Genomic DNA, 20,658 nt, shown 5'->3' with positions numbered 1-20,658 from the left:
GTATCTGGAGCCTGCTATACCGGTCTGCGGTCGATATTACCGACGGTCGGTATTGGGTTTGTTGTGGCATCAGCGTCCCCTCGCATGGCGACCAGGCCACCGACCTGGATCGTCCAGAGTCATATATTACATCTTAATTTTCTTTTAAAATGATTCACTTTAATGAAGAAAATTGTAAATTATTATTAATAAAATATTTTGAAACAGTTTTTATTAAGCAAAAGTCTTTGTTTTCTTATTAAATACCTTTTATAGTATAGGCACTAGGTATTTTTTTTCCCACGGACCTAGAATGTACTCCGCCGGGCCATGCGTTCCTATTGTTTACCGTGAACTCGCGCGGCTAGCTTCAATTGTGAAGGATATTACTGTACTGTAATTGTGATCTTCTTTTTAATTTACAAAATGCCAAAAGTTACCCAAAGGAAGCGCCTGACGGTTGCACAGAAGCTGGAGTTAATTAAGAAACTTGATAAAGGATATTCTCATGCACGAGCAGCAGCAGAGTTTAACATCGGGAAAAGTACAGTAAGTGACATCAAGAAACAGAAGGATACTCTATTAAAATATGTGAGCACAACAGAGTGTGCTACTTCTGGTGCTGCATGTTCGAGAAAAACAGTAAAGTCTGGTCAGTATCCACAATTGGATGCTGCAGTGTATAAGTGGTTTATTCAGCACCACACAATTGGCATGGCAATAAGATTTGAAGAGCTTAAAGTTGCAGCAAGTAAACTTGCCATTCAATTAGGTGTAAAAGATTTCAATGCAAGTGATGGGTGGGTTGGAAGATTTAAGGCTCGGCATAACATTTCAAACACCAAAAAAATTTCTGGTGAGGCGTCAAGTGCTGATCCCACTAATGTTGATTCATTCAAGGCTAAAATAAACGAGTACATTGTCAGTAATAATTTAAGCAAATATCAAGTATATAATGCTGACGAGACTGGGTTTATGTGGCGAGCTGTACCAAGTACATCCTTAACCAGTAGGATGCAGGAAAATATTCCTGGACGAAAGATAAGCAAGGAACGGCTCTCAGTCTTGCTCTGTGCTAATGCTGATGCCTCTCACAGGACAAAATGTGCCGTGGTAGGCAAGTCTAAAAATCCTCGAGCCTTAAAAAATATAATGCAGGCATTACCTGTAATATATTACAATTCTAAAAAATCATGGTTTAATCAAACAATATTTACGGACTGGTTTGAAAACCACTTTTGCAAAGAAGTCAGAGAATTCCAGATCAACAAATGTGGAATAAAGGCCAGTGAGGTTAAGGCATTGTTGCTGCTAGATAATGCTCCTGCTCATCCCATTAACAAGTTAATTTCAAGGGATGGCAGAATAAAATGCATGGCACTTCCACCAAACACAACATCCTTGATCCAGCCCATGGACCAAGGTGTTATCCTTGCTGCTAAACGTATGTACCAAACAGCAATGCTTGAAGATGTTTTAGTTGTTTTACCTAGCGAGGAAGATGAATTGACAGGAAAGGATACAAGGGCTCAAAGAACACTAGAAAATCTAAAAAAAGTATGTTACGGACCCGAATCCAGCGTCCGAGCCTGGAGCAGTGACGACCACACCATCTGTGGGTCAGCTCCCAAAACCCCCTCCAAATGGACGACGACACCTGGTGAGGACGAGGTGTACTGGCCACAAGGGCTAGTTTCCAGTCCTGATTAGCTTGTAACACAGCCGCTGCTGACCTCTGGTGAGGTGGAGCTTAGACAGCAACGCCATCTATGGAATGGATACGTCGGGCGTTTGTGTCTAAGCCGGTAAGTGAGGTGCTTTAGTGTGTCCCTGTTACTGATGACGTGTCTGATTACAGAGTCGACCTGGGACTGCTGTAATGGAAGTTGAGTCAGTCTACCCAAGGCAGTCGTCTCGTCTCCAAGTGTTTGCTGCAGCAGCTGTGAGTCGTCCCCGGATGAACACTGTGGTGTTGACCTGCCTGTGAAGTGGCAGTTGAGGGATTGTCATATCCGGGACTGACTGGAGGAGACGCTTAACCACTGGGGAGTTGTGGCAAGGAGAGTGATCAGTGGTATCACACGAGGCTCCTGACTAAGGGTTCGCGACCTTAGTATCGATCGTGGAGTGGCCTAGCCAGCGTCGCTGATTTGGAACCTGCCAGCTATCTGCTGGACTTGTGGTTGACGGCCTCCACGACGGTGCCCCCAGTGGATCTGTGCTTTGGCTGCCCTGTGGCCGGGGTAGACTCAAGATTCTCGAAGGATTAATCGTGAGGCCACAAGAGCACCAAGAACTTGGCATCGTGAACACCGTGAAGATCCAGAGTCTTCAGAAGAAGACAACAGTGTAGATAATAGTGTTTATACCCCCCCCCCCCGTGTAATCTTTATATTATTTATGGTGATGGTGTTAATTATATTATTAAGTTTTTGCCTTTATTTCCCTTCCCCTTTTATTTTACTTGCGTTACGGATCACATCCCTTGAAAGCCATTACTAGCTTGGGGCCGGATACCCTACCTCTAACAACATCAGAGAAAGAACCCGGTTGCGACCCAAGAGGGCCGTAACATAATTGGCATCCCCAGCGGGATCCGACCCCTTGTCAAGTATGTTTGACAGGGGTGGTGAAGTGGCGTAATCCCTGTAAATAATTCCCCCTGTGTGTGACTATTAGGACGTTATACGTCCTGTGCGGTGCTCGGAGTGACTAAGTGCAATATTGTGTAGTGCGGTGCTCGGTGTGATTCAGTGCAATATTGTAGAGCGAGGTGCTCGCTGTGATTAAGTGCAATATTGTGTAGCGCGGTGCCCGGCGTAATTATGTGCAATATTGGCAAGTGAGGCGCTAGGTGCGATAAAGTGCAATATTGACGTAGAACAGTGCTCGGTGCGTTAAGTGCTAATGTGAAAGTGGTGTGTTAAGTGCTAGTTAAGTGCTTCCATCTCAGTGACAATGGCAGAAATATCGACCGTCGACGATCTGGACAATGTTCAGGCTTTTCTGAACAGGGAGGACTGTCTTGCCAGATTAAAGTATCTGAGCAAACAAGAACTCGTACTGGTGAGTGCCTACCTGGAGATCAAGATCCGTGCCAGTGATTCCCGTGTGGAGATCTTGTCCAAGGTTCACCGGCATTTGAAGGCCGAAGAAAAACAGGAAGATGAGGCACAAGGTATAAAAGAAAGTGAAGAAGTAGCTTCCACTGAAAAGGAAGATAAAGGCAGTGACATTGACAGCGATGCAGGTGAGCTGAATATAAGTTTACTTACCGTAAAAATGCGTGCCTTGGAAATTAATCGTGAGATAGAATGGAAGAAATTAGAAATCGAAAGAGAGAGACAAGATAAAGAATTAGAGATGAGGCATTTAGAATTAGAAGAAAGGAAGGCAGAAAGAGAAAGAGAAGAGAAACGAGAAAGAGAAAGAGAAGAACGAGAAAGAGAAGAGAAACGAGAGAGAGAAGAACGAGAAAGAGAAAGAGAAGAACGAGAAAGAGAAGAGAAACGAGAGAGAGAGAAGAACGAGAGAGAGAAAGAGAAGAGCGAGAAAGGGAAGAGAAACAGCGAGAGAGAGAAGAAAAAGAACGACAGAGACAACATGAACTAGAAGTATTGCGGTTAGGTGGTCGGAGGCCAACAACGGAAACCAGTGGTTTCGATCCGGTGAGGAACATCAAAATGGTCCCAAAATTCAACGAAAAGGAAGTTTCGAAGTTCTTCGCAGCCTTCGAGAAAGTTGCTGCCTCTTTGGAGTGGCCAAGGGAGAATTGGGCCATCATGATACAGTCAGTCTTGACTGGGAAGGCCCAAATCGCCTACTCCACATTATCCCTTGATGACTCTGGCGACTATGACAAGGTGAAGAAGGTCGTGCTCATGGCGTACCAATTGGTACCTGAGGCTTACAGGCAGAAGTTCAGGAACCTGAAAAAGACCTCAGAGCACACTTTCACCGAATTTGCCACTATCAAGGAGCGACTTTTCCAGGAATGGTGTGCCTCTCGGAAGGTGGAGACCAAAGAAGACCTCGAGCAGCTCATACTGTTAGAGGACTTCAAGGACTGTCTGTCTGGAGATCTGAAGACATACCTAGAGGAACAGCAGGTAGAGACCTTGAGTGCGGCAGCCACCATGGCTGAGGAATACATCCTGACGCATAGGCCTTCTGCTAAGTACGTCCCGAGGAATTACCAATGCCGGTTTGACAAACCTCATGACGAAGAGGAGACCCCCGTCCCACGAAGCGCTAAGAAGACGCCCCCAAGCAGCCCTCGAAGGACCAGTCCTAACAGTCCGAAACACCGGAGTCCGAGGAGGAATGTGGTGTGCTGGACTTGTGGGCAGAAAGGGCATGTAGCTGCTATGTGCCGAGGCAGAAGAGGTAGCGGCGCACGTCGGGAGGTGATGTTGATGAGCTGTGTAACACCACCAGCAGGAAGCCACTCTACGATTACTCAGGAAGGACCAAGATTGTTTTCCCCTCACACTTCAAGCGGGTATGTAACGAGTGATCATACTGGTAGATCAGTCGTAGTGCTCAGAGATAGTGGAGCAGCCCAGTCCCTGATCGTGAGAGACTCGTTACCCGAGGGAGTGAGAGTAGACGGGAGACCGAAGGTTGTCCTGGTTGGGTTTCCTAGGACGCAGTATGTTGCCCCCTTAGTGCCGGTACATCTCGACTCGCCTTACTTTAGCGGCACATGTACGTTGGCAGTAGTCGATACCTTGCCTATAGCTGGGATTGACGTGGTACTAGCCAACGACTTGGTGACAGATTGGAGCACCAATCATCCCAAGATTGTGGACGAGTCGGCTGGAACAGCAAGGTCTGAGGTAACAACAGGCAGTGGTAATGTCCAGGTACAGTCAGACCCGGAATCAGATAACATGTTTAATCCTTCCTCTCGCCTACAGATTAACGACAGAGTCTACAACATTCTAGCAGTCTCTCTTGATTCTTCTCCCGATAAGGAACATGAGGTTACGATGGCAGAGGCAACTGAGCAAGAAGAGAGGTCTAGTGTGCAAGCACCCACGGATACCCCAGAGTCTGGAGTGAAGGCGGATGTGTACTTGCGGTATGGCAAGGTACAGCGTTCATTGAACCGGCCAGAGATTCCCCAAACGTCAGAGGTATGTGAGGTATGTTCGAAAGGTCTAGTGCCCTCTTTGGTCCAAACCAGGCTAGTGGATATTGCCGGCTATGGACATGACAGGCTCAGGAAGCTTATCCCTAGGTTAGCCAAATGTTTCTTAGCGGTGTTTTGTTTTGTTCTCGTATGTGTTCTCAGTAAGGACCAGTGGACGATCCGACAGATGATGGCTCCCATGAACATCGTGAAGAGGTCCCAGGGATTGGAGACGTGCACAGTGAGTGTTGCAGTCGAAGAAGGGATCTGGAAGGTGATGGTAGATACAGGAGGTACGAGATATGATATTATGAGTGACTGTTTCCGACAGGTTGACACCCCCCGCGTGCTTGCTGAGCCTAAATGCAGCGTTATACGGAACGTTGGTCGACCTGATGGTGGCAGAGTGAATGCCATCCTCGATGTACGAGCAGCCCTGTTGGAACTAGGTGTGAGCCTAGTAGAGGAGTATGCTGTAAGTACTGTTTTACCCGCTGTCGCTGTCACTCTAAATTATCAGACCCCTGTATTCCAGGTGCCCGTCTCCCTGAAGGACCGCCGGACCGGTACTAGAAATACCGTCTGTGACCAGCCATCATCGGTGCCACGACACAGGGAAGTGTTGAATCGCCCCAGGTCGTGTTTATATCGATCCTTACTCGAGAAATGTGAGATTATGCCCCTGCTTGACATCGCAGTGGAGAGGTGGAAGATTACATCAGACAGATTATCGTCTTCCATCTTAAAGTTTCCTTTGTGCCAGAGTTCCCCAGTAGTACAGTTCTGTGGACAAGACAGCCTCACCATTCCAGTTAATAGTGTACGTGAATCTGTGTGGAGTTGTATCCACGTACTAATTTGGTTTGTCTTTTCTGTTATAGAACCCCAAACCAAATTCTTTTTGGTGGGGAGGTGTTACGGACCCGAATCCAGCGTCCGAGCCTGGAGCAGTGACGACCACGCCATCTGTGGGTCAGCTCCTGAAACCCCCTCCAAATGGACGACGACACCTGGTGAGGACGAGGTGTACTGGCCTCAAGGGCTAGTTTCCAGTCATGATTAGCTCGTAACACAGCCGCTGCTGACCTCTGGTGAGGTGGAGCTTAGACAGCAACGCTATCTATGGAATGGGTACGTCGGGCGTTTGTGTCTAAGCCGGTAAGTGAGGTGCTTTAGTGTGTCCCTGTTACTGATGACGTGTCTGATTACAGAGTCGACCTGGGACTGCTGTAATGGAAGTTGAGTCAGTCTACCCAAGGCAGTCGTCTCGTCTCCAAGTGTTTGCTGCAGCAGCTGTGAGTCGCCCCCGGATGAACACTGTGGTGTTGACCTGCCTGTGAAGTGGCAGTTGAGGGATTGTCATATCCGGGACTGACTGGAGGAGACGCTTAACCACTGGGGAGTTGTGGCAAGGAGAGTGATCTGTGGTATCACACGAGGCTCCTGACTAAGGGTTCGCGACCTTAGTATCGATCGTGGAGTGGCCTAGCCAGCGTCGCTGATTTGGAACCTGCCAGCTATCTGCTGGACTTGTGGTTGACGGCCTCCACGACGGTGCCCCCAGTGGATCTGTGCTTTGGCTGCCCTGTGGCCGGGGTAGACTCAAGATTCTCGAAGGATTAATCGTGAGGCCACAAGAGCACCAAGAACTTGGCATCGTGAACACCGTGAAGATCCAGAGTCTTCAGAAGAAGACAACAGTGTAGATAATAGTGTTTATACCCCCCCCCCCGTGTAATCTTTATATTATTTATGGTGATGGTGTTAATTATATTATTAAGTTTTTGCCTTTATTTCCCTTCCCCTTTTATTTTACTTGCGTTACGGATCACATCCCTTGAAAGCCACTACTAGCTTGGGGCCGGATACCCTACCTCTAACAACATCAGAGAAAGAACCCGGTTGCGACCCGAGAGGACCGTAACAAAGTACACAATCAGGGAAGCAATATTCCACTGGGCTAGGCTTTGGAATAAAGTGAAAGAAACCACACTAACAAATTCATGGAAGAAACTGTTAACAGAGAGGCCTAGATGTGAAGCAGCAGTATCTGATAGTGAATTCGAAGGTTTTGAAAATGAAGCCAATGATTTTGAAGGGTTTGAAGAAACGATCCGAACAATGTTGCTCCAAGCTGGTCAGGGTGTACAAGTGAATGATATCAATGAATGGTTAGAAAATGATTACGATCCTGGTTATGAATTGTTAACTGAAGAACAGATTGCGCAAAGTGTTCTCGGAAATGACTCTGATGACTCTGATGATGACTCGGACGATGTTGGTGAGGCTCTGCCTAGAGGTGTCGGATATCAGAAAAGATTGGAACAAGTTGAGGAACTCATTGAATATTCAATAAAAAGTAAACATGAGGTTATTGGAAATTTTTATGTACACCTTACAGCCTTAAAGCAATGTCTCAGAACGTTAGCCAGAGAAAATCAGATTCAGACAAAAATAGATAAATTCATGATTTCAACGGTTCGTGAAAAATCTTCGTCGACAAGCGATGCTGCACCCGTCGATGCTGAATTACCATCGACAAGTCGTGGAGCATCCGCCAGCAATGAATGCTCTGCAAGCGATGCTGCACCCGCCAATGCTGAATTCCCATCGACAAGACGTGGAGCATCCGCCAGCAATGAATGCTCTGCAAGCGATGCTGCACCCGCCGATGCTGAATTCCCATCGACAAGACGTGGAACATCCGCCAGCAATGAATGCTCTACAAGCCATGCTGCACCCGCCGATGCTGAATTCCCACCAACAAGTCATGACAAGTCATCCACTAACGATATAAAATATGATTGAAAGGCATATAAATTAGTGTAAAAAGTGTTGATAGAGTACAGTATTGTAAGTGTTAATGATTAATTAAGCCTAGACAAAAAGATACTGTACAGTGTAAATATACAGTAGAAATAATTGTCAATAGTGAAGTAGAATTAGAACTCATGTGAATTAGTAGTAAGGCTAGCTGTTGTGTGAAGTGAGTTCCTGAAAATAAGTGTACATACAGTATGTACCCTGTATACAATATAAACAATATAAAACAAGCGCTGCAGAGGATGACGTAATCATCACAGCTTCGTAATCTTCAGCTTCATTAAAAGTAAGTCAATTTACCAATTTTATTATAGTATTACAAGATATTAATTGTTTTTTTTCAACAAAAGCTACATATTAGTCTCTGCAAATGTATATTCTATCGTCAGCAGAGAAAAGGTGAGCTCAAAATATTTCGTCTTGGCTAGCTCTCAGTGACAAGGCTCGATCGCCATTGTTATGGCATGGCCGCCACAGCCTGTGTTGTAACATTAAAAGTAAGTCAATTTACCAATTTTATTATAGTATTACAAGATATTAATTGTTTTTTTTTTCAACAAAAGCTACATATTAGTCTCTGCAAATGTATATTCTATCGTCAGCAGAGAAAAGGTGAGCTCAAAATATTTCGTCTTGGCTAGCTCTCAGTGACAAGGCTCGACCGCCATTGTTATGGCATGGCCGCCATACCCTGTGTCGTAACATTAAAAATACATTACCTGCACTGTTCAGGGTAAATCAAAACACATCTCTAAAATTTTATTAAGACAATATTAACTCACTGATTGATACATGAAATATTTTGCAATACAAAGGAATGAATCAATTTTTTCCCACCCATCTGGACTTGATCAGAGCGTGTTCACACATCATCCATGCAGCAGCCAGCAACTGGCTTAATCGTCGGCCGTGCACTAAATTGGAATGCAATTACACAATGAACTTTATTTAATTTTAGTTATACAGTATAAAATATATCCTACCTGAATGTTACTTGAAAAATTACCCGACCCGACTTCGGAAATAACAGAGCTCCGGAAATAACGACTAGGGTACAGCCCCATATAGGCCGTTAAATTGAGTGGATACTGTATATATATATATATATATATATATATATATATATATATATATATATATATATATATATATGTCGTACCTAGTAGCCAGAACTCACTTTTTAGCCTACTATGCAAGGCCCGATTTGCCTAATAAGCCAAGTTTTCCTGAATTAATATATTTTCTCTAATTTTTTTCTTATGAAATGATAAAGCTACCCATTTCATTATGTATGAGGTCAATTGTTTTTTAATTGGAGATAAAATTAAAGTAGATATATGACCGAACCTAACCAACCCTACCTAACCTAACCTAACCTATCTTTATAGGTTAGGTTAGGTTAGGTAGCCGAAAAAGTTAGGTTAGATTAGGTTAGGTAGGTTAGGTAGTCGAAAAACAATTAATTCATGAAAACTTGGCTTATTAGGGAAATCAGGCCTTGCATAGTAGGCTGAAAAGTGAGTTCTGGCTACTAGGTACGACATATATATATATATATATATATATATATATATATATATATATATATATATATATATATATATATATATATATATATATATATATATTTTGTTATGGTTTTGGTCAGACAATCTTCGTCCACATGGTTTTTATTCTCCGCCAGTAACCACAACAAAACATTATCAGGTACATGAAATATTAACTCCGTAATATTAAAATAATATTAATTATTAACTTAATATTAGCAGTCTCCGTGGTGTAGTGGTAAGACACTCGCCTGGCGTTCCGCGAGCGCTATGTCATGGGTTCGTATCCTGGCCGGGGAGGATTTACTGGGCGCAATTCCTTAACTGTAGCCTCTGTTTAACGCAACAGTAAAATGTGTACTTGGATGAAAAAACGATTCTTCGCGGCAGGGGATCGTATTCCAGGGACCGTAGGATTAAGGACTTGCCCGAAACGCTACGCGTACTAGTGGCTGTACAAGAATGTAACAACTCTTGTATATATCTCAAAAAAAAAAAAAAAAAAAAAAAAAAAAAAAAAAAAAATTATTAACAAGATCATAAACAAAAGAGCATTTGCTCCAAACATGCTACCTCCAACATCTGTAGTACTCAATCCCAACATTCCTCCCCTTTTAAATAAACTATATCCCTACAGGTTAAGTCTATCAGGCGGTCATATGACTCTTCCTGATTTTCTCAACTGGAAGTCCTGACCTGTTACTTCTGGGAAACATTCTTCTGAATTACTCCTTGTAGAGTCCATAGGGTTAACTGTATCCCCATTACCCTCTACTGCCCCTTGCTCTGCCTCCCGGTCTCCTGCAGGTGCTGCTATCCCTTCATTATAAGGATGGATATCACTAGTTGCCCCACCCCCCACCTGAAGGGTCTTCAAAATTCCCTGTGAACCTTGGCATGAGCTGATCGGCATGCCTTTTCCAATTAATGTTCCCAAAACTCTGCACTTGCACAGTGAAGTTCCTGCGGCCCAGGACCTCCCTAATTTTCCCTTCCACCCAGGGCTTTCCACTTCCAAAATTCCTTGCATATACGGCATCCCCCTCATTAAACAACAATTCCTCTCCCTGAGCCAACTGACTGGCCAAGCTAGTTACCGATTTCTCTTTATTGGGATCTGTCTTTACTGCTTCCATGTGCTCTTTAAAGTGTCTATTAAACAGTAATTCAGAAGGAGATTTACCAGTAGTAGAATGAACAGTTTTCCTTTGATTATATAAAAATCTACAAAGTCTTGTATTAATAGTACCTTCCGTAAACTGCTTTAACCCTTCTTTCAAGGATCTCACTGCTCTCTCTGCTAGACCATTTGAAGAAGGATTATAGGGGGCAGGTGTTACATGTTTAATACCATTTTTCCTAAAAAAATCCTCCATTTCCACAGAAACAAAATAAGGAGCATTGTCTGAGACAATTATGTCTGGCAATCCAAAATTACAAAATGTTTTCCTTAGTAATTCACAAGTTACAGATGATGTGGTGGAATTACACACATGCACATCCAGAAATTTGGTGTATGAATCCACCACCACTAGGTAATATTTATTATCCATAGGTCCCGCATAATCTACATGAAGTCTAGACCAGGGTTTTCCAGTGCATGGCCAAGAAAGTACTGGGGCCTGGGGTTTCTGATAATTCTTAAAGCAAATATGACAATTTTTTGTTACCTCAGCAATATCCTGGTCTATTTTTGGCCACCAAACCCAACTTCTAGCTTCTGCTTTCATAGCATTTATGCCATTATGGCCTACATGCAGCTGTTCCAAAATCTTACATCTCAGTTCCCCAGGCACCACCACTCTATTCCTATACAAGAGTACATCCTGGTGAATACTAAGGTCAGCCTTCACTGCAGCATACTCTGACAATAACAAATTATCATTCCAACCATATTTGACATTTTTCAACAACAGACTTAATTTAGGATCTCTACCAGTTGCCTTCCTAATAGTCTGGAATGAAATATCCTCAAAAGACATAGATTCCACCAGGTTAACATACTCCACTGGAATACTGGAATTTAATTCTTCTGTCACAGGCAATCTACTTAATGCATCAGCTACTACATTATCCTTGCCTGGCTTAAACTCTAAATCATACTCAAACTGAGAGAGTAGTAATGCCCATCTTTGAATTCTAGCATTGGCATTAACTGGAATCTGCTTACCTCTGCCAAACAATCCTAGCAGGGGTTTATGATCTGTTCTAGCAAGAAATTTCCTCCCCAGCAGAAAATACCTCAGTTTTCTTACAGCATATACCAAAGCTAAGGCTTCTTTATCTAACTGAGAATAATTCTGTTCCGCAGGAGATAATTTCTTGCTAGCAAAATATACTACTTTATCCTGACCATCTACTTCCTGTAATAATACACACCCCACTCCTACTGGGGAAGCATCTACCTCCAGTTTTAACGGGAGTCTACCTGTAAAATTAGTGAGCACTGGAGAATTGATCAATTCCTGCTTAATATTCCTGAATGCATTTTCCTCTCTTACTGCCCACTTAAATCTAGCCCCTTTTTTCAACAATTCATACAAGGGTGCTAATTTTGTTGAAAAGTTCTTCACGAACTTACAAAAATATTTAACCATCCTATTAGGGAGGTCCTCAGTTGGCTCAGGGAGAGGAATTGTTGTTTAATGAGGGGGATGCAGTATATGCAAGGAATTTTGGAAGTGGAAAGCCCTGGGTAAAAGGGAAAATTAGGGAGGTCCTAGGCCGCAGGAACTTCACTGTGCAAGTGCAGAGTTTTGGGAACATTAATTGGAAAAGGCATGCCGATCAGCTCATGCCAAGGTTCACAGGGAATTTTGAAGACCCTTCAGGTGGGGGTGGGGCAACTAGTGATATCCATCCTTATAATGAAGGGATAGCAGCACCTGCAGGAGACTGGGAGGCAGAGCAAGGGGCAGTAGAGGGTAATGGGGATACAGTTAACCCTATGGACTCTACAAGGAGCAATTCAGAAGAATGTTTCCTGAGTAGAAGTCTTACTTCCAAAAGCCCTTTCCAGGTTCAATATCTTCTCGAGCACCGTCCATGAAGTCATCGATTGTAGATCCAAATTTTCTGCCACCAGGTTAGGGAAATAATTCTCCTTTTCCACTGCCATGAACAACTGGTCCCTAACCCTGCTGTCCAACTGTGCTCCGAAATTGCAGTGGTTAGCCAAAGCCTTCAATTCCGCAAATAAATCCTGTACGGATTCCTGCTGCTTTTTCGTCCTCTTCTGGAAATCCATCAAACTCCTGTGATATGATGGTTTCACCACATACTGACGTTTAAGCAAAGCAATCAAGTCTACATAGGTCTTCGTATGCAGTAGCTCAGGTGCACACAAATTTCCGAGAACACTATATGCTTCAGAACCCAGTGAAACTAAGAGTACCGCTTTCGTGGTGGCGTCCTCCTTAATCTCCCGGTACTGAAAGTTTGCTTCCAGCAGGCTGAGCCACAGGTCCAACAAGATCTTGGCCGTGTTTAACGGCTCGATTGACATGGTAGCCATGGCCACAGTGTAGCACACTCCACTGTTATATGCGAAGCGTCCACTCGTCCACACGACGTACCCTGCACTGTCTTGATCCTCACACCACGTCTCGTACCCAGGCTCTCTGCCAGCGATGTTTAATTCTCGTCGCCACTGTTATGGTTTTGGTCAGACAAACAATCTTCGTCCACATGGTTTTTATTCTCCGCCAGTAACCACAACAAAACATTATCAGGTACATGAAATATTATTAACAAGATCATAAACAAAAGAGCATCTGCTCCAAACATGCTACCTCCAACATCTGTAGTACTCAATCCCAACATATATATATATATATATATATATATATATATATATATATATATATATATATATATATATATATATATATATATATATATATATATATGTCGTACCTAATAGCCAGAACGCACTTCTCAGCCTACTATTCAAGGCCCGATTTGCCTAATAAGCCAAGTTTTCATGAATTAATGTTTTTTCGTCTACCTAACCTACCTAACCTAACCTAACCTAGCTTTTTTTGGCTACCTAGCCTAACCTTACCTATAAATATAGGTTAGGTTAGGTTAGGTAGGGTTGGTTAGGTTCGGTCATATATCTACGTTAATTTTAACTCCAATAAAAAAAAATTGACCTCATACATAGAGAAAAGGGTTGCTTTATCATTTCATAAGAAAAAAATTATAGTAAATATATTAATTCAGGAAAACTTGGCTTATTAGGCAAATCGGGCCTTGAATAGTAGGCTGAGAAGTGAGTTCTGGCTACTAGGTACGACATATATATATATATATATATATATATATATATATAATAAAATATACACACACACACATACCTGTTTGATACCTGTTTGATGGGGTTCTGGAAGTTCTTCTTCTCCCCAAGCCCGGCTTGACTTGTGAGAGTTTGGTCCACCAGGCTGTTGCTTGGAGCGGCCCGCAGGCCCACATACCCACCACAGCCCGGTTGGTCCGGCACTCCTTGGAGGAATAAATCTAGTTTCCTCTTGAAAATGTCCACGGTTGTTCCGGCAATATTTCTTATGCTTGCTGGGAGGACGTTGAACAACCGCGGACCTCTGATGTTTATACAGTGTTCTCTGGCTGTGCCTATGGCACCTCTGCTCTTCACTGGTTCTATTCTACATTTTCTTCCATATCGTTCACTCCAGTACGTTGTTATTTTACTGTGTAGATCTGGTACTTGGCCCTCCAGTATCTTCCAGGTGTATATTATTTGATATCTCTCTCGTCTTCTTTCTAGTGAGTACATTTGGAGGGCTTTGAGACGATCCCAATAATTTAGGTGCTTTATTGCGTCTATGCGTGCCGTATATGTTCTCTGTATTCCCTCTATTTCAGCATACACTCACTCTCTCACTCACTCACTGAGGCAAAACTTGAAGATGTTATTTTAAATAAGGTCATATTCCCAAGGGGCTACTCAATTTGGAGACAGGACAGAAAAATTAAGAATGGCAGTGGCCTTGCTGTGCTGGTGAAAGAACACCTAAAGGTGAACGAAATAATGACTGCCAGTCCACAAGAAGTTGACATAATAGCACTAGAGATCTGCCATGAGGATGATAAACTAATGATCATAAATGCATATTGTCCACCGCTAAGCAGCACATGGTCAAAGGAGGAGCTAGATAGTAAATGAGAAGGTCTTATAACAATAATGAGAGAGATCATAGCGAGAGCGGATAACGATAGTTCACGACTGTTGATAGTCGGCGTCTTCAACTTGAAATCCATAGACTGGGAAGCATATGAAGCTAAAACAGAAGTTTTTTGGACCTATAAATTTGTAGACCTCATCCTGGAAACATTCTTGTATCAACATGTTAAACAAGCTACGAGGATGAGGGAAGGGGACGTTCCCTCCATGCTAGATTTGATATTTACCAGGAAGGAGGAAGAAATATTTGACATTCAGTACCTTCCTCCCTTGGGTAAAAGTGACCATGTCTTTGTAAAGAGAGGTATTCGTAAGCCGAGGTGTCACTGTATACATATATATATATATTATATTTATTTATTTATTTAGTTATTTATCTATATATTTATATACATACAGGTACCTGTATCTATATATAAGAATAAAGGTTGCAGGAACACACAACCTATAAATCACTAAGAATTAATGTGGTCCATGCTGAGTTTACGAATGTGAAGAAAGACTGCAGCCTTTCTTCATATTTGTAGACTCGGCACAGCCCATGCATGTGCCAGGATTTGATGAAAAATGGTACCCAAATGGATCCATGAGTGTCAGTGGTAGTTGGTCAGTCGTGAAGCCTAGTTAATAAGCACCAGGACTGACCAATACTTGTAGACAATCATATGATGTAGTGGTCATGATATCATGTCCGTTTAGGGGTGATCCTGGACATTGCGGGTTTGAATCCTGGTCGGATCATTTAGAGTTCTTAGTGATATTTATATTTATATATATTCAGTATTTATATCTCAAATGATAAACATGAATAGTACACATGCCTTACTTTAACCCTTAACATGCTAGGGGTATAATATCCTTTCTTCCTCACAGGCGCATGTAATTTTGAAAAAAAAAAAAAAAAATTCTTCCTAACCTGTTAATTTGTGTTCACTGATCACGGGAAAAATAATTAAAAAATCGTAAGTGGCATATATTGCCCGCTATAGGGCGGGGAAGTCTGGCAAAAAATAGGCGCTGACTCAGCGTGCGTCCCAGGCGGTCTGTTGATCGCCAGCTGTCTAACCTAATTATTTCAATGTCTCTGATTGATTTTTCATATTTTTTGCTGTAATATTATTCAATAGTGTGTAGTTTGATATATTTATATAATTAAATGAGTGAATCATCGCTGTACTCAAAAATATGGTGTGCATATTGTTGATTCAATTATGGTCATCAATCAGTGAACAAATACTTTGTCGGCTATTACACTATAAGCACAGGTTATATATAAGTATCTGCATGTTTTGTTCACCATAACGAACCACTAAGTAGCTATTATGAGTCAAAAAGTAACGAGGAGTGACCGCCATGTACCAGCCAGCCACTCACGCCCTCCCTCAAGTCATCTGACTCACCCACATTCTCCACCCACCATACTGTTTTTGCTTTTATATGCAGACGTTATATATAAGTATTTACATGTTTTGTTCACCATAACTGTACATCTAAGCTTGAATGCTGAGTAAAGGCACAAAGACGTAGGACCTCACACAGTCAGCTGATGGCTGCCACCCTCAAGGCCAGACGCACTAATATTTCTCCAACAACAATACTGTTTGTGGTGTTATTACGCTATATACACACATTATATATAAATATCTACCTGTTTTATTCACCATACTTGTACAAGTAAACTGGTATGGTGCCCAAAGACCACCGTGGTAACCAGTAAACAACACCGTCTTCTGCACGGTGGCGTTGTGCAGACGACGCCACCGCCCTCACCAAAATGGCGGCTCCCAACCTTCTCCTCTTGCTGTTTATACAATCTATACACACGTTATATATAAGTATCTACATTTGTGTTCACCATAGCGAACCACTAAGCTGGTATGGTGAGTGCAGTCAATAAAAGGTGGCCACACACAGTCAGAAGACATCGCCACCACCCTCCTTCCCACAGCATTATTCCTCCCTCCATGGAGCACAGCGCTAAATATCACCACAATCCTGCTATTATCAGAACCCTGGTCAGTTTTATCAGTCAGGGGTCTTCTGTAATAATATCATCGCTACATAATAGCATGAACAAGTATATTATGGCTTTTCTGGGGGGAGCCCCGTCGGCTCCCCGGAGCTTTACCGGCTGATATGCTAATGTCAGACTTTGGCATCAGTCATGTGTATGGAGTTCTAGGGCCTACCGGGGACCACGGCCAGAACCTGGCCCCCTCAGAGAGGCAAGGGGAGCAGTGGCCTATAGAAACCCCCGTGTGGTTGGAAGCATTCTATGTCTGCCATCGACCGGGTCAAGCATCCAGAAAGGTAAGCATTCCAAAACAAACCCTTATTCTGGTGAAAATTGCTACCTAAAGCCGAACTAGTGGATAGAACTCTTCAACAGAAAACAAGGAAACTAGTATGACGTCATAGGTCACCGCGCCGCTGTCTGCGCAGCTCCCCCCTCCCCGGGAGGGGGAAGGGGGAGCCCCAGACCTCCCACGCCGGCTATCCACCTATCAGTTCTTCGGCTGATGCTATAGGGAACGGTTATGTGCTCCGGCTCCAGTGGTTGTTTCAGCACTGTATGTAGAGTGTGGTGTCTGTTTTCTAGGTGGTGCGTGAGCCGGGAGTGATTCTCCAGTACTCGGGCTGCATGCGCCTAGGGTTCCCTTCCCTAGGTGCCCTGTAAGTACTGCCCTTGGGGCTTGGGGCCACCTTCCACAAGTTCCTTGGGTCCTGTCCCTGCTTGGCCGTTTACTGCTTGGTTTTCGGCCGCTCTTTGTGTGCTCGGGTGTTCTGTCTCCCTTGTTCGCCTTAGAGTAAGGGGCAGTTTTTGCACTGGTGGGGCGCAGGGTACTGTGCAGCTTGTCTTTACCAATCATAGAGGCCGGCTCTGTTCCGCTTGGGTACGCTGTGCTCTTGCGGGGTTTTCTTTTTCTTTTTGCTTATCTACCTGGTGGGTGGGTCTGCCTTCGTTCTTGCCCCTTGTGTCCCTTGTGTTCTGAGTATTTTCTGGTGGTACCCCCTGCTTGGTCCCCGTGAGTGTACACGTCCCGGGGGTTCAGCTCTTAGAAAGTTGTTTGGTAGCTTTGGGTGCCGGTTAGCAGTACCCTGCCTGGGATTACCTGAGCGTGAGTCCTCTTATAGTAAACGCTCGGGACCCTGGGAAACCCCTGGGGGCGCACGGGTCCGATGGATGTGACCCCAGAGTCCCCCCCTCGCTTCCAGCGAGTTTGAGGGTTGCTCTCACCCTTTGTCTCTGGGTGACTCTCTGTTTTGCCTCCGTCTGCTGCCTGTGGGGTCGGTGACACCTTCGACCCGGAGTCCTGCGAGTTTGGTTGCTCGTTGGGCTCGGTTAGCCAGTTGTGCTGACAAAGCGGGTGCAGGCAGCAGGGGCGTTGCGCTTGAGCCTTGGTGGTAATTACCTAAGTGTAATTACCTAAGTGTAGTTACAGGATGAGAGCTACGCTCGTGGTGTCCCATCTTCCCAGCATTCTTTGTCATATAACGCTTTGAAACTACTGACGGTCTTGGCCTCCACCACCTTCTCACTTAACTTGTTCCAACCGTCTACCACTCTATTTGCGAAGGTGAATTTTCTTATATTTCTTCGGCATCTGTGTTTAGCTAGTTTAGATCTATGACCTCTTGTTCTTGAAGTGCCAGGTGTCAGGAAATCTTCCCTGTCGATTTTATCAATTCCTGTTACTATTTTGTATGTAGTGATCATATCACCTCTTTTTCTTCTGTCTTCAAGTTTTGGCATGTTTAATGCTTCTAACCTCTCCTCGTAGCTCTTACCCTTCAGTTCTGGGAGCCACTTAGTAGCATGTCTTTGCACCTTTTCCAGTTTGTTGATGTGCTTCTTAAGATATGGGCACCACACAACAGCTGCATATTCTAGCTTTGGCCTAACAAAAGTCATGAACAATTTCTTTAGTATATCGCCATCCATGTATTTAAATGCAATTCTGAAGTTAGAAAGCATAGCATAGGCTCCTTGCACAATATTCTTTATGTGGTCCTCAGGTGATAGTTTTCTATCTAGAACCACCCCTAAATCTCTTTCTTTATCAGAATTCTTTAAAGATTTCTCACATAATATATAGGTTGTGTGGGGTCTATGTTCTCCTATTCCACATTCCATAACATGACATTTATTAACATTAAATTCCATTTGCCAAGTGGTGCTCCATCTACTTATTTTGTCCAGGTCTCCTTGAGGGCATGACAATCATCTAAATTTCTTATCCTTCCTATTATCTTAGCATCATCAGCAAACATGTTCATATAATTCTGTATACCAACTGGTAGATCATTTATGTACACAATAAACATCACTGGTGCAAGAACTGAACCCTGTGGTACTCCACTTGTGACATTTCTCCATTCCGATACATTGCCTCTGATTACTGCCCTCATTTTTCTATCAGTCAGAAAATTTTTCATCCATGATAGAAGCTTACCTGTCACCCCTCCAATATTTTCCAGTTTCCAGAACAACCTCTTATGTGGAACTCTGTCGAAAGCCTTTTTTAGGTCCAGATAGATGCAGTCAACCCAACCATCTCTTTCCTGTAATATCTCTGTGGCTCGATCATAGAAACTGAGTAAATTCGATACACAGGATCTTCCAGATCGAAAACCATACTGTCTGTCTGATATTATATCATTTCTCTCTAGGTGTTCTACCCATTTAGTTTTGATTAGTTTTTCCAATACTTTCACTATTACACACTTGTCAATGATACAGGTCTATAATTGAGGGGGTCTTCCCTGCTGCCACTTTTGTAGATTGGAACTATGTTAGCCTGTTTCCACCCGTCTGCTACGATTCCTGTACACAGGGATGCCTGAAAGATCAGGTGAAGTGGAATGCTGAGCTCAGATGCACATTCTCTCAGAACCCATGGTGAAACGCCATCTGGGCCAGCTGCTTTGTTGTTTGTTGGTGGCAACGTTCTCGTGGTTTCCTCCCCTTGAGCCCCGGGGCTGCCCCGTTGTAGTTCGTTTTGGGACTTGGGGGTGTTGGTTGCTTCGGTTCCATCCACGCCCCCTTGTCTTTCCCTTCCTGCCTGCATCCGGTTCCTTACCGTCTGTAGGTTCGGGGCGGGGTTTTTGATGGTGTTGAGACTCGGGCAGTCTCGGGGAATTCCCCTTCCGGGGTAGTGACGGGGGTATTTGAGCCTGTTCCTCCAGCCGTGTTGTACGAGTCTGCCAGTGGGCTCCCTTCCTTAGTGTTTTCACGGCTGCCCCGGTTTTCTGGTATGGCCGGGGCTTTGGGGGAACGGCTTGGCCCCGGGGCCTGTCGTGTAGGTTCCCGGGGCTGGGGAGGGGCTGACTTGGGAGGCCTTGGCCCCGTTGGACCCCGTGGGTTTTTTTTATCCCCCTCTAGGCGGGGCTTGTGGTTACGCGGAGTGGGGTCTTTCCTCCCCACTCGCCGTACGTGCTGTTGGGCGTCGGCCCCTCCCCGGGCTCGGTTCCTTGGCCTTTGAGTCGGTTGGTTCCGTACTGTGGGTGGATGTTTCCTCCCACCCCTTTTTGGGACGGTGTTTTTGTCATGTTTCCCCGTTCGATGGGGTTCTGCGTGACTTCTGATCTCGGGTGCGCCAGCACCTTTGTGTGCCTTCGGGACTAGTGTTGGCTTCTGTGTTCTCGAGGGTACGGGAAGGTTTTTCGCTACTTCCCGCATTATTGGAACGTCTGTCGGCTCCTCGTCCTTGTTGCCCTGTTGGGCTACTTGTCGCCCTGTTGGGCTACTTGTCGCCCTGTTGGGCTACTTGTCGCCTTGTTGGGCTACTTGTCACCCTGTTGGGCTACTTGTCGCCCTGTTGGGCTACTTGTCGCCCTGTTGGGCTACTTGTCGCCCGGTTGGGCTACTTGTCGCCCGGTTGGGCTACTTGTCGCCCGGTTGGGCTACTTGTCGCCCGGTTGGGCTACTTGTCGCCCGGTTGGGCTACTTGTCGCCCGGTTGGGCTACTTGT

General features: G+C 44.3%; 1 protein-coding gene across 3 annotated transcripts in view; it reads left to right on the top strand.

Moving 5' to 3' along the window:
• The window catches only part of LOC123768263 (pentatricopeptide repeat-containing protein 2, mitochondrial), a 146,949-nt gene that overhangs the window by 10,750 nt on the left and 115,541 nt on the right, over window positions 1–20,658 (top strand). Inside the window, exon 1 of one of the 3 annotated variants that reach the window (XM_069307052.1) lies at window positions 8,016–8,222. The exons of the other annotated variants lie outside the window; for them this stretch is intronic. The gene's annotated coding sequence lies outside the window, so the exon portion shown is untranslated. Of the gene's footprint in view, window positions 1–8,015; window positions 8,223–20,658 lie in introns of those variants that run through there. 3 annotated transcript variants of the gene reach the window in all.

Source organism: Procambarus clarkii, chromosome 59 (assembly GCF_040958095.1).
Source record: "Procambarus clarkii isolate CNS0578487 chromosome 59, FALCON_Pclarkii_2.0, whole genome shotgun sequence".
Lineage (NCBI taxonomy): Eukaryota > Metazoa > Arthropoda > Malacostraca > Decapoda > Cambaridae > Procambarus > Procambarus clarkii.
This window is presented reverse-complemented; position numbering and strand designations above follow the sequence as displayed.